This window comes from Aedes albopictus, chromosome 3 (assembly GCF_035046485.1).
Source record: "Aedes albopictus strain Foshan chromosome 3, AalbF5, whole genome shotgun sequence".
In the NCBI taxonomy this organism is placed as follows: Eukaryota; Metazoa; Arthropoda; class Insecta; order Diptera; family Culicidae; genus Aedes; species Aedes albopictus.
Window position 1 is genome coordinate 985,276 of NC_085138.1, and position 12,848 is coordinate 998,123.

Genomic DNA, 12,848 nt, shown 5'->3' on the forward strand with positions numbered 1-12,848 from the left:
AAAACACTTTGGTAGTTATAACTTTTCTTGGCCTTGTCGATTGTAACGAGGTTGGCTATCGAATGACACCGGTTGCTCGCTCGGTTCCATTCACTACCTTCGATCACCCGATGTGTGTGTTTGCGATCGAATCCTTCCGCCAATCCATCACAGCTCACTTCAGGTGGAGTTTTCCAATCACCACCCGCAACGCAACGATGGAAATATTTCGTGCGCAAATACTCCATCATCGCCCACTTTATTTAAATTGACGGTTTCCTACTTTCGACCTTAACAAATATCTTCCCTGAATTCCCACACCAAATAAATAAAAAACAAATGTTGCCATTCGGTAACAATTCTTAATGGGTCAAAGCATTGAATAGGGAACCACTATGACCATAACTGGTTTGCTTACCCTACATTGTTTCTGTATTTATTAACCAATTTTTTAAGGCAATATGAATTTGATATATCTTCTAATGCTCTGTGGACTTATAAACTTCCTACAATAGACGATTCATATCATTTTTCAGATTCTCCCCATTCACCAAGAAGGGGTCAAAATTTAAGCGATATTCAAATCGCATCCATCGTGAATGAAAAAAAATATATATACAGGTAAAGGGCAAAGCCGGCTAGGCCGGTGGGCGGCACCACGAGAAAATCTCATACAATTGAACGCAGACAGGGAAGCATCGCTGAATATTTTTTTTTCCCCCACAGAATCACAATCTCCCCACATTTTTGCTTCAACCGCTGAACGCCATTCCTTCGACGATTCTTTCCGAAGGTCCCCCCCCCCCCCAATGCAAAGCTTAGCCAAACCGCTCCTTGCTCGGTTGTAGCATAATGAAGTTTTTCGCTTACTTTGTGAATGTGATTTTCCCTCCAATCGCGCGCCCTTCTCCCTTTTCTGGACTGTTTTTTTTTTCTTGCGTTCACCACATTTTCTCACGTTCAATTCACGATTGTGTCGGTAGAGTGCCGTTTTTTAGCGTTTTTTGAAGCTTTTCCGGCAGTGTTGCAATCAAATAATGTTGTTATGGTTGCTCTTTTGGAATTGCCTCCTATATTTTTTGCGATGCAATGTTTTCAGTTGTTGAACTAAATCTGAATTTTTATGCCAAGCATTTGGATCGAATGCCTGGCTAATTAAAACATGAACACCGTAGTTGGGGGTAACATGGGTCAAGATTGAGCAAAGTGAAAATATAAATAGGTTCATGCCACATTATTTATGATCCAGCACCCACAAATAAAATACGTACTACTACTCTGAAGGAAAGGTAAAAACTATAAAATGCACTGCAGCGTAAAAACTATAAACTACCCTACCGTGTAGTCTAGAAAACTACACGTGCATATCTCAATCGAGTAATCATGGGTTCTATTCCCAGCCATTTTCTTCTATTCCCAACATTTCTTCCTCAAGCGTAAAGAAGCGGATAAATAATATAACGACCCACATAGATCGAAATTAATTTCTGTGACATATAATGCACATAAGGTTTTCGACCCCATTCCCGGCACTACATGTAAACAAAATTGTGCATTACCTAAATTCACAACGAAACAACCGTTTTAGTCCATTTCTTCCATCTGAATCAGGAACCTTATTGCGTGAACTTGCTGTTGACAGTATTGTTGTGAAGATTTTTTGCCGGAAAGTTGATTTTGAATGAGTTAACTGCACCTAGTGCACCGCCAATTCCCGGCACCAGTGCCGAAATTCCAAAAAAAAAAAATAAAATGGGAAATCACTTCGGCACCTATATTTGTGCTGACGAAATGCACTCGTCTGCGTGTAATAGTTGTTTTGAGCACTTGTGCAGCTTCAGAGTGAACGTGTAGCTCATTGCGGAAAAGTTGCGGGAGATGAAAACCTACGGAAGTGCGTTTGGACAATATGCCCAAGTAGCTCGAATCCCTAGCTGTAGCGTGGGAATTCACAGAAGTTTACATGACAAATCTTGTAAATCTCTTGAAATGTCATGTCACCTTCCATTAGATGCCATGTAATTCAGTATGATTTAGATTTTTTGCATGACATATAACACAAATTTACATGATATATCATGTAAATCATCGTAGCTCTCACGAACTGTACAAATACAATGATTTTACAATGAATATGTTAAATCGAAAGCCTAGCGCTGCCATAGCAATCATTGTACGCTTATGTCCGTGATAAACTTTCACAACAGAATAGTATGATAGTTTTTATAGACTGTTTCAGAAATTATGAATACACTTACGATTAATTGCCATTTCAATTTGAGCACAATATCCAAAAAAGTTTCTTCTAGCTCTTATAGTAAACATGATAACGAAGCAAATAATACCAATTTTGTTGATGGTTCTGGTAAAAGTAAAAAATAGGGCTCTGTAAACAAGATGATTGAGATTCGAAGTTGAATAAAGTGATCAAAAATGCAGCATAGTAGAAAAGAAAAAAAATCTCACAGATAAAACATTTAATTTCCAAACGCAATAAAAATTGCTGTATCGATAATAAAAGATATTTCTCGATTGGTAAGAGTAATTTTACTGGAATATTTGATCAAGAACCACCATTACGGATCTTCTCAATACAAAATTTTTTGTTTCAAATTTCTCAAAAACACTAGTAGCAACAAACGTTAAGCAAACGAATGTCTTAATTACTGCTTACTGCATTCGTTTTTATGGTATGACTAGCTTTGCCATCTGACAGATCGAATGAGCTGAAAAAATAAGTTTGTTTAGATTAAATGCGGTCAGGAAAGCTAAGAAACTGTGTGGTAGTTCTTATGTTCCGTAGCAAACATTAAAAAATAAGAAACTTGATCTCCGAAAAAAATGCCTTTATCGATTTTTCTCAAATTTTAAGGAAGGCATTCCTTAGACAACTTGTTGAGGAAGCGAATGTGATAAAAAATTAGATAATTTTTGTATTTAGTGATAAATAATGTTGGAATCATTAAAAAACACCTTTGTGCAAATGCAAATTTGAAAAATTAGGTTATTTGTTAGAGAACTCCACTGTTCTTTAAAATATCAAGACAATTGAAAGGAAATATAAAAATAGGGAGTACAATATGCTATACTCTGACAGAAGTTGGTAAAAATCATTAGAACAGTTCATTTAATTTAATAAACAAAGTGTATTTATAATTTCTGAAACAGTCTATATCTTACCAATTCATATCTGCATCCTCCAATGATGAGTGTCGACTCTGACTCAAGCGTCCTATTTACACTGACTGTCCATAAAAGCTGCAAATTAGAATAAGAAAAAACGCATTATAGATTATAATTTAATAATAAACTAACATAATGAGATTTCTGATTGGAATAATCATTGAGATGAAACTAAAAAAATCGACTAGCAATTTTTGAAATATTCCTTGCGGAAACACTGGGTGAATATTTCACAAAAATCCTAAAGAAAAAAGAAATAAATTTATTTATAAACTGAAACATTCAGGAAGTTTTCATTCAATATTTCAGAATATCGATCAAGAAGGTGCAGGAGTGACTGGGCCCGGGATCATTATATCAATTCCTATGGGCAAATGGACTACAGTTTTTCAGGCTGAAATTCAGGAGAATTTAGAATGCAGTGATATTTGCTTACGCAGAAACTACAGACATTCAACAATTTGCATGATGTGTGATAGCCAAGCAGCTCTCAATGCTTTGAATTCAGCAACATGCACTTCTAAACATGTTTGGGAATGTATTCAATCACTTCAACCATTTTTGTTGCAATCAGGTAAAGCTAGTTTGGGTTCCAGGGCAGTGTGGAATTGAAGGAAACGAACAAGCCGATATGTTAGCAAGACTTGTCTCATCAATTTGTAGTGCCAGCATTGGGCAAGTTTGGCTGAAACATCGATTTTTGTGAATCGATTCGAATCGATTTGCCGATTTAATCGAATCCTTTGAATCGATGTTTTCACATCGATTCGATATTATCAACTGTTTCAAAACCATAAAATGATCCGTTTGCAGCATGGAGTAGAAGTTTAGGGATGATTTATTTGTCTAAATGACTTCACTATCAATAATAGAGATTGTACATCGAACCTGGATGAATCCGTGGAGGTTTTTTTTTTTTTTTAATCTGTATTAACGAGATTTTTAGCCCTAGGCTAGTTCATCTCGGGACCCACGCTTTACTTCCCTTCCGAAGGAAGAACTCACATTTTGTGAGTTTGTCGGGAGTGGGATTCGATCCCAGGTCCTCGGCGTGATAGTCAAGTGTTCTAACCATCACACCAGGTCCGCTCCACAAATCCGTGGAGGAATTCCTGAAGAAATTCTTGGAGGAATTCCTGTAGGAATACCTGAAGGAAACCCTGAAGGAAGCGTTGGAGGAATTCCAGGAAAATTTCCTGGAGCATATTCTGGAAGAAATCTTGAAGGAATCCCTGGATGAACTCCTGGGGGATTCCCCAGAGGAAACCTGGGAGGACTCTGGAGAAGAAACATCTTGAACAATTCTTGGAGGTATCCTAAGAGAAATTTCTGGAGAAATTCTTATAAGAACTCCTGGAGGATTTTTGGAAAAATAGCTGTAAGAATCCCTGAAGCAATTTCTGGAGGAATGGCTGGAAGATCTTCTGGGCAAATTCCTGACGGAATCCCAAAGGGAACTCCTGGAGAAATCCCTTGAGAAATTCCTGAAGAAATCCCCGAATGAATTCCTGGATGAATCTCTAAAGATTTTTTGGGAGGAATCCCTTGAGAAATTCCCAGAGGAGTTCCTAGAGGAATTTCTGGAGGAAACCCTGGAAGAAATCCCGGAGGAATCCCTGGAAAAAATCCAGAATAAATTCCTGAAAGAATTTCTGAAAGAATCCATGGAGGATTTCCTGGAGGAATTGCAGCAGGAATTTCCGAAAGAATCCCTGGATCGATTCCTGGAAGAATTCCTAGAGGAATTCTCGGAAGAATTCCTGAAGAAATACTTGGGGTAATCTCTGGAGAAATTCTTGGTGCAATTGCCGTCCCTGGAGAAATACCTGGAGTAATACCTAGAATGATTCCTGGATAAATTCTGGAAGGAGTTCCAGAAGGCATTACTGAAGGAATCCCTGGAGGGTTTCTTGAAGGATTTCTGAAGAAATCATGAATTCCTAGGGGAATCTCAGATAGTATTCATGCAGGAATCGCTGGAGAAAATATTGGAATAATTCCTGGATAAACTCCGGGAGAAATTCCTTGCGAAATCTCCAGAGGAATTCCTGGAGGAATCCCTGTATACATTCCATAGGAAATCCCTGGAGAAATCCTTAGAGAAGTCCCTGGAGGAATTCCTGGAGGATTTCCTTGGAGAACTACTGGAGCACTTTCAGGAGGAATTACTGGAGGAATTTTTAGAGGAATTCCTAGAGGTATCTCAAGAGGAATAGCTGTAGGAATCTGGAGGAATTCTTAGAGGAATTTCTAAACTGCCGTCGGACGCATAAATGTCACATGTTATATTTCGACATTTTTGAGGTTTTTATGTCAAAAGTCATATTTAGGTACGTATTTTTGAAATATTCTGTCAACCTATGAATTTGTGCATATTTCGATAGTTGAATTGGGTTGAAGTCAGTCCAATGCGACAACAGCCACAGTTTATTTTGAAAATGCGTTTTTCTCGTGTATTTCTAATGTAACATGTGACATTTATGCGTCCAAGGGCAGTAAAAAAATTGCTAGAGGAATTACCGGACGAATCCCTTCAAGAATTTTTAGAGGAATCGATGTAGGAATTCTCAGAGGAATCCTGCAGGAATTTCTGGAGGAATCCCTTGAGAAATTCTTGGAGGAATCTCAGGAAGAATTCCTGAAGAAATCCAAGGATCAATTTCTGATGGAATTCTGGGAGGAGTTTTTAAAGAAATCCCAGGAAAAGTACTGAAATTCCAGAGGAAATCCTGAAGGAATCCTCAAAAGAGTACGGAGAGAACTTTTGGAGCAAGCCTTGTAGCAGTTCCTGAAGGAATCCCTTGCTGAAGAAATCCCAGAAGGAAGCTTGAAATCAATCCCAAGAGGAATTCCTAAGGGAATCTCTAAACAGTTCCTGGAGGAAGTCTTAGAATAATTCCTGGATTAGTTTCTGGAACAATTCCAGGAGGAATTCCTGGAGGAATCCCAAGAAGATTTCTCAGAGGTATTTTCAAAATAATCCCGGACCTGGTGAGGTGGTTAGAACACTTGACTATCACGCCGAGAACCTGGGATCGAATCCCACTCCCGAAAAACTCGCAAAATGTGATTTCTTCCTTCGGAAGGGAAGTAAAGCGTGGGTCACGAAATGAACTAGTCAAGGGCTAAAAATCTCGTTTATACAGATAATAATAAAAATAATAATCCTGGAAGTTGTTCCCGATAGAATCACAGAAGGAATTCCCAGGTGAATCCATGGAGGAATATTGGAGAAATTTGTGAAGAAATCCCATAATGAATCCTGGAAGCAATCTCATGAAAAATTCCTAATGGAATCTCACGAGAGCTTTCTCAGCGAATTCCTGGAATAATTTTCGTAGGAATCCCTGGATAAAATATTTGAAGAAATCCATGTCTGCGGTAATTTCTGCACGAATTATTGAAGGAAAACTTGGATGGATTCCTAATGGATTGTTTTTTTTAAGAAATTACTGGAATGTTTTTTGAATAATCTCTATTCTCTAGTAAAATTTTCAGAAACAATTTCAGGAAGACATTTTTGCAGAAATACTTCGAATAATTGCAAATGTAATTATTGGAGCAATCTCCAGCGGAATTTTGGAAGGAATATATGTAGAAATCCGTGAAGAAATCTCTGAAGGAATATCTGCAGAAATACCTTAAAGATGGAATCACTGCAGCAAGCTATGGAAAAAATCATGGAGGAATTGTTCATATTCATATAACGAAGCTATACAAAACTGCATTGACTGTTTGCATATTCACATATCGGGCGCCCATGCCACTTTAAAGTCATCTCAAGTCAGCTCTTCCCCTGGGCCCCTCCAGAAAAAAAAAATCATTGGCGTGATTTTACTTTTCTGTGTCGAAAATTGATATAACGTTAAGACAATGCATTCTGCAGAAAAATGAAAATTTTATATTCTTGAATCGAAAGGAAAATCGATTCGGTCGATTTTATGGGGCTTCAACATCGATTCAAAAAATCGATTAATCGAAACAAAAACATCGATGTTGCAAACATCGATTTAAAATTACCCAACGCTCTGGTTGTTCTCTCAGATTGGAGTTTAGTTCCCATGTAACATGAGAAAATAAAATCCAACTGGGAAAACACCACTTCTGTTTCATAAAGCCGAACGTTTCAAACACTCGCAAAATTTTAGAACTTTTAAGATATTCTTGAAGGCAAATTGAATTTCCAGCCTAATATCATATTCGAAGGAAATATCATATTTCAGACAATCGCTCAATTTGAGGCGTTTTTTTCCTTAATCTTTATTTTTATTTATAAGGCTCATGCGCCCGAGAGCATACGGAGCCGAATACCTCTTTTTTTTTTCAAATTACAATTCAAATCTTACGTAAGATTAATGCAAATTTGATCATTCGGATAATTTTTGCCCTGTAAAATTTCTATTTTCTTTGAACGACTATCAACGCTGGATTGCATCGAATGTCGCATTGATGTTTGCTCAATATAATGTGAATACATAAATTTTATGTAATTAATACCCTAGTTTATGTTTTTCTCTATGCCTATCTGATTCACTACACTATTAAGGTGAAGCATCAAGAAATCACATTGCAATTTTCTTCAGATGCACAAATATGATCAACGAAGTATTGAACAAAGACACTCTTGTTTATCCTGTCTTTGCTCACTTACAAAAGGAGGTAGCTATTCCATATCGCGCGCATTTGATTACGATTTTTTAAGATTGGTGCTCTTGAAATCGTGAGTAGGGGCCCAAGTCGGCCATCGTCTAAGTCCAAGCCATATTTGTATTCTCTGATGTTTCCCCTTAACATTTCGGCAATACATCGTTCATCTAAGCTTTAGATATATGTTCCCATCCCTGGTTGAGGAAGATTTGCTGAATTTGCGTTTGCCTGTTTCGGGAAGAACCTACATGTATTTTTTTAGACATTAACACTTTTTACTTGTAGAACTTAAGAAACAACGTAGCGAAGGTATAACGGTGTGGTAGAATAAATATGGTAAAGTTGTTTGATTTTTGTTTTATGCATTGTTCCGTTTAAATAATAATTTAAAATTTCATGTTCCGTTGATGTTGAATTGTATGGAATAAATGAAAAATAAAAGTAGAAGTTCTACAATAATTTTATGGCAATTAATTGGCGAAACTTTTGTAAGTCAGTTCAGTCTTTGATGTAGTTGATAAATTATTACTTTCAGGTTGTGAACTATCAATTTCAGAATCCTGTTTAAATTATCACTATAGCACACGCCAAGTTTGCCAGTCCACATTTCCAATCTGGTTGACTTTTCACTGCTAGTCTTATCACGACTGACTTACAGGACCTGAAATCGTTAACTGCTAGCATAAGTTCAAAGAGAGAAATATCAACCGTGCCTCATCTAAATTTGAGGCCTAATTATTCATGTTCCTGTGTTGTAAAACCTACCATTCCAATGCTTAATTTCCTAGCGGTAAAACAACGTCCTCAGACAATACTACAGTCCTTAAACTTTTAATGACTTTTTTCGGTCGGTCTGCGATCACAAAGATTTTGCGGTTTGACCCCATTTTTTTTCCTACGGAGCATAGAATAACTCCGCGCCAAAATGTTTTGTTTTCATTTTTTCTCCACCACTCACTAAAAGTAGCTGCCCTACCACTACGACTGGGCTCCACCCACCACCCCTTCCCATTGGACGCAAAACCGAGCGCCTTTTATGATTACCGCAAAGCGTTGTTCGAGAGTCGGTAAATATTTTGGCATTATTTGGGTCCCGGTTGTTTTCCCACCGGTTCCCTATACCATCCATTCATCCGATCCGTTGTTGTTGGCGTATTTCGCGGAACGAACTAAAACTTGGCCCATTACCGTCACTGAATCTCCCGCCGCCATTCAACCTTCTGCGGTGATGCGGTACGGTGGTGGTAGGGCAGTAAGCCACCAAGCTGAATGGTGAATTTGCAATTTTATATAATGCCATTTGGTTTAGGGTTTTATGGTTTCAACTTTCAATATCTTTTGTGTATGATGAAGAGAATTGAAGAAAGTCATGCTGAGTTCAGTGTGGGATTTATGGATTCGAGGAAACTTGAAACTTTAAAGTAGAATCACCTGGTAGACGCTCTTCAAATTTTGTTAGGAAGCATAAGGTGAAACTGTACAGCCTCGATCTCTACTCCCTTACACTCTGAGTAGAAAAAGACTGATAATGCCATAAAATTATTAAGTTATAAAACTTAGGTACAAACATATGAGAAAGATAAGTAGCTAATCACGTTAGTGTAAAACCACTGACTGATCATAAGAAAACTTTTCCATTTTCCAAATGGAAGCCCTTTCAATTATGAAATTAAAAACAATTGAACTGCTGCTTGTTGATTGTTGGTAACACTCTCTAATAATTCACTTTCTTCACATCTGCTTCAAGTGAAAGAAAACCCCTACACGCAACCGGTTGGTAGATAAGTTCATCAATGGGCTTTCCACACGAACAACCGCACGGACTTTTCTAGCACAGTTCGAGAGAGCGAAACAGTTGGTGTGAATAGTCTAGTGAAGAGAAGGCACTGGTGGGTTGTGAGGTACCTAGGAAAATCTCAACTGCGGTTGGCTTCTATCTGCATGTACACCTTTACAAATGGCAGATTACAACCATTCGTTGCCTCCATGAGGAAAGTCGTTTACGAATGGTACGTATAGGAGCAAAGGATCCTGGTATTGCTGGCAACTTGAATGCACAGCAAAAATTGTACTTTGATTATTTTTGAGCGCATTCACAGAATTATAACAGAGCAAAATCTGAGAAAATGCATGGAGGTTACAGAAAAATATTTAAGTAATGTTAAAGCTTCAATGTTTCTTGTATTCTCAAATTCCACCTTTTTTACTGTGCACATCTACGGAGCTTTCTTCAGAAGGAACTCCTGTAACTGAATGTGGGCAACGGCACATTTCCTTGCACCGATTTGGGGTCGAGCGAAATTATTCAAACTCCAGCTGTGCTAATGTCGAGCTGGTTTCACCCCTGCAAATTGTAATCTACAACTAAGAACTAAAGCCCCGATTTGAACAATCCGATAGGGCAGTATATCAACGGAACCACTCAACACACACCACCGATTGTGCACATATACCGTCCCTACCTGACTGCCTGGTGCCTATGAGCCTAGTCGGAAGAACATATAAATCATAGCATTCCTATTGCTTGCCTTTGCCTATGAGTTTGCCCTAGGGCAATAATAATTTCGCTAGAACAAGTTTCGGTGGCAGGAGGAGACGGGCTGTTTCCCGGCTAGTTCCTTGCTAATCTGCAGCACAATAGCGGTTTATACCTTCTCCGGAATAACGGCTCGTAAAGCGTGGTTTGATTTCTCTAGGTCGCTTGTGCTTTCTTTGGCAAATATTTGATCCCATTTGTACAATTTCATTACGCTATTAGTGTTATTTCTGGGAAATTGAACCCAGCTCTACCTCGCAGGAAACACGGAATAGGAATAACTTCGTGGCATGATAGCAAAAATTGCATAATGATTATGACAAGTATAACATATTCATTCAATATCGAATAAATGCACAACACTGTAGGTACGTTCTATTTTTATTTTTACTTCAGTGGATTAAATAATATGCTTATTTTTCACTACACAGAAAGAAATTCTGAAAATACACGTGACGTAAATATGACAATGTTTAAATTTCCATTTCATTTCATTCAATTTTACATAAAAGAATTTCTTGCACCCAAAGTTGTAAGCAAGCTCCATACTGCAGGCAACCCATAATTTTGCAATCCAATGGAGAATTCCCAACTAACAATTGCAAGTCACAAACAAGCAAGCTTGCTGAATTGTTGCCAAATAATGGTAATGATAGCTGAACTAAAATTATGCTCTACACATTACTGTTTAAATGATTTTTCAATTGAAAAAGTAGTCAATGTTCGACTTTCCTTATCGGTATCAACAATGATAAATTAAAACACTTTTCAAAAGTTTAACAAGAAATTTATTCGACAAGCATTGATTCCTTAACAAAAGAGTTTAACAAAACATTTGTCTGCATCTTATTAAGCTGATGTATCGATAAGCATATGCTCCTGAACAATGTGCTTTTCACTTGTCAAATAAACGCCTTCAACCCGTCATAATTTGACTCGAAACTTTGTTCGGATTATGGGATAAATCATGGCTAAAACTGTTTAGATAACCAAGTTATTAAAGAACTAATATTTTAAACGAATCACATAAAATAAAACAGAATAGAATTATGCAGTTTAACATTGAGTGCCAAAAGACGTAATCAACGTAAAAATGAGGCATGTAACAAGATATTTTGTACCTTGATTATTATATTTTTTATCTTCCGCAGCAGTTCGATTGTAGGAGACACTTGGATCGATGCATTTGACATTGCAGTGCTGTCGTGTTTACTGAATATTGTACCCGCAGTCACCTAGATAACCAAACAGCATTCAGAAATCGACACATTTCAAGTCGAGTTTCAAGTATCCCTAAACATCCATATGCACTATTTATTGAACATAACATCAAGATTACATGACAAAAGCATAAATAAAAAAAAAATGCTTAACGGATCTTCGACTGAGCATGAGAAGATAATCTGAACGCAAACTCAAAAATGAGTTTGTGCTCTGAATGCACCATGTCCAAGACCATACCGCACCACATATTGTCATACATTTTTATAGATCGATATTTAATAATAAAAATATAAACATATTCATATCGCAATTAGTACATCTGGAAACAATATCTTCAATAAGGACCAACACTTTTTGGCCGCAATCTATACAGGTTTTCTCACCGTGCGATAAAAATACTGACAGCGAAATCAGAATGGAAAACACGTGTTTTGGGCTGAACAGCAGTTGAAGTATAAGGCGTTGTTCAGTTGATTACCACGTGCTGTGCTAATTCACCACTGCTGAACACAAGTTCAGGAGTGACCATTATTGAGTCATGGGAAGATTATGTTTTGCTTTGGGTGCTGCATCTCACCATCTCTAGGATGACGCAGATAGGAAGGCATGCGGCTGGCAATCGACAGGTCTCGAGTTCTAATCCGGATTTAGGTAATTTTATATGTAATTCTTATTTCATAATAGGTGTTCTCATAATAATAATAATAATTACTCTCGTGAGAGTTCAAAATTTTTGCATTTTATTTATTTTCAGTCATTTTTGCCAAAGCTGAATAACAACTTTCCTGTACATTTGTAAAACGTTTTGAAGAACAAACAATTAAGTTGGTGCACAACATGATGCTTTATAACTTCTCCAAATTTGTGTGAACAAAACCCGAACATAGGTTGTACGTGAAAATAATTCAAATGTTATTCAACATTATGTTGAATTAATTCGTCATAATGGTGTTTGTTAAATGAGTGATTGTTAGTTGGGTGAACCCCATTTTTGATTGAGTAAATCAGATTTGTACCATGTAATGTAGCCCTCTCATGCTTATCCTTTGACAGATACGTGTATTTAGTCGCCTTTTATAGTATTCCTCAGTGTCAGTTATGTACTAATCCTCAGTAGTGGACCATGAGTGGTAGTCGAAATATGCGTATCAGTCAAAGTATAAGCATTAGAAGGCGGAGGTGTTGAACTAGCGAAAGTTAAAACACTATAAAAAAGACGGAATTAAAAGATCCAAAACTTATTATACTGAAATGGATAAATACAATTTTTTACATTGTA

At 37.3% G+C, this 12,848-nt stretch overlaps 1 protein-coding gene across 2 annotated transcripts in view; it reads right to left on the bottom strand.

Annotated features, from left to right (window-relative positions):
- Positions 1-12,848, bottom strand: part of LOC109398252 (putative sodium-coupled neutral amino acid transporter 10) — a 629,771-nt gene that overhangs the window by 312,827 nt on the left and 304,096 nt on the right. The window contains exon 7 of one of the 2 annotated variants that reach the window (XR_009995592.1): positions 3,160-3,237. The exons of the other annotated variant lie outside the window; for it this stretch is intronic. The gene's annotated coding sequence lies outside the window, so the exon portion shown is untranslated. The remainder of the gene's footprint in view (positions 1-3,159; positions 3,238-12,848) is intronic. 2 annotated transcript variants of the gene reach the window in all.